Raw genomic sequence first — 2,500 nt, 5'->3', positions numbered from 1 at the left:
CACCTTCAAATCAATTCTGATTCAATCCAAATAAATTCAGTTTTATTTCTAAAGCATTTTTACTAGAACACACAAGAGTCTCCAAACAGTCCCCCTGTAATGAGCGAGCCCAGAGACGCAGTGATGGGGATGAAGGCACTTGGGGAATTAGGAAGGAGCCTCAATCACAAACACAAACTGTAAAACGTTAACAGTCTGTTGGCCAGATGGGGCCGGTTTGCCAATTTGCAAATTAATATTGTTTACAGCAGTGAGTGAGTGTCAGAGCCAACAGGCGGAGCTTGGCCCTCGAGCTGGAATGGCTGGGCGGAGCTTGGACTTTGATCTGGAATGGCTGGACGGAGTTTAGCCCTCGAACTGGAATGGCTGGGTGGAGTTTAGTCCTTGAGCTGGAATGGCTGGGTGGAGTTTGGACTTTGATCTGGAACGGCTGGGCAGAGTTTGGACTTTGATCTGGAATGGCTGGACGGAGTTTAGCCCTCGAACTGGAATGGCTGGGTGAAGTTTAGTCCTTGAGCTGGAATGGCTGGGTGGAGTTTGGACTTTGATCTGGAACGGCTGGGCGGAGTTTGGACTTTGATCTCGAATGGCTGGGCGGAATTTGGACTTTGATCGAGAACAGCACACACTCGCTCAATCTCTCAATTCCTCTGAATACAGCTTCTACGTTAAATCAATAAACGTGTCCTAGACAGTGTGTCCCTGTGTCTCGGCACAATTATATCAGCCCAAAAAACAGCAACCAGAAGAAAAAACATTTACTGGGATTACTATGGAGACCACTACAGTCGCATGCTACTGCTGCATCAGTGAGACCCAGGACAATGTGTGCTGGACATCAAGAGTGTGTGCTGGACATTGAAACTAATTAAGACTGACAGTGTTGTGTCCGGAACGTGCACTTGGACAGACACGTTCCCCACGGCCCATGTTAGTTCATGGATCCTACTGTAACACAGATAAACTCTACTGTAACACAGATCTACTATAACATGGATCTCCTCTACTGTAATACAGATCTACTGTAACATGGATCAACTCTACTGTAACCCAGATCTACTGTAACACAGATGTATTGTAATACGGATCAACTCTACTGCAACACAGATCTACTGTAACTCAGATCTACTCTACTGTAACACAGATCTACTGTAACATAGACCTACTGTAACACAGATCAACTCTACTGTAAGACAGTTCTACTGTAACACAGATCTACTCTACTGTAACACAGAGCTACTGTAACACATCTATTCTACTGTAACATAGATGTACTGTAACACAGATCAACTCTCTACTGTAACTCATATCTACTGTAACATGAATCAACTCTACTGTAAAGCAGATCTACTATAACACAGATCTCCTCTACTGTAACACGGATCTACTGTAACACAGATCTACTCTACTGTAACATAGATCTACTGTAACACAGATCAACTCTCTACTGTAACACAGATCTACTGTAATATGGATCAACTCTACTGTAAAACAGATCTACTATAACACGGAGCTCCTCTACTGTAACACGGATCTACTGTAACACAGATCTACTCTACCGCAACACACATCAAGTCTACTGTAACACTGATCTACTGTAACATGGATCAACTCTTTTCTAACACAGATCTAATATAACACAGATCTACTCTACTGTAACACAGATCTACTGTAACACAGATCTACAGTGACACAGATCAACTCTACTGTAACACAGATCTACTGTTACACGGATCAAGTCCTGGATTGAGTGGTGTTCATGTCACACACCCTCACTCTCTCTACAGTCCTGGACTGGTGGTGTTCACCGTGTCACACACTCTCACTCTATAATAATCTATAGCCATTTTAAAGTATACGGGAGGACTTTCATAAATTAAATACCAATACTACACCATTTAATGTAAGGGTCTTGGTCAGCAGTGGAGTCTGGTATATGTGGGGTATATTGGCTCCAATCCCCTGCAGATATCCAGGAAGTTTGAGTGTGTTAGAGTGTGTTTAGTAGGTTAGATGAACCAACCCACAAGTCTCCATACTTCCTCTTCACAGACTCAAAACAGCACATCTAAAACCTCAATTCAATCACGTCTGGTGTTGCAGATTTGCTGTTTATGGCATGACCCACATCAGAGAGTGAAGTCGCCTCCCCTCCAGACATGCGGGGCACACAGTGGCTAACAACAACCAAAACACAAATGCTCGCACTCTTGTGGGTCATGAGACCCCCCTCGTGTTTGGGTGTGTGGAGTGTGTGGAAAAAACACAAAGAACCTAGAAGTTCAGAGTGGGTGAGAGTGAGAGAGTGTGAGAGTGTTGAGAGTGAGAGAGTGTTGAGAGTGTTACGAGTGTGCAGTAACAGGTTTTCAGGTGTTGCATCAACAAGGCCTCAACACTTGAAAGTGGAGAGACAGTCAGAAAGAGAGAGAGAGAGAGAGAGAGAGAGAGAGACAGAGAGAAAGTGATGGAGAGAAGATGAGTGCAGGAGCGGGGGCCGGAC

General features: G+C 44.3%; 1 protein-coding gene across 7 annotated transcripts in view; it reads right to left on the bottom strand.

The window, feature by feature from the left end:
• The window catches only part of asic2 (acid-sensing (proton-gated) ion channel 2), a 264,656-nt gene that overhangs the window by 84,257 nt on the left and 177,899 nt on the right, over positions 1–2,500 (bottom strand). The window lies entirely within an intron of this gene.

Source organism: Electrophorus electricus, chromosome 3, assembly GCF_041902795.1.
Source record: "Electrophorus electricus isolate QZ-2024a chromosome 3, ASM4190279v1, whole genome shotgun sequence".
NCBI classification, from domain to species: Eukaryota; Metazoa; Chordata; class Actinopteri; order Gymnotiformes; family Gymnotidae; genus Electrophorus; species Electrophorus electricus.
Note: the sequence above shows the minus strand (reverse complement) of the source record. Positions and strands in the feature narration are given on the sequence as shown.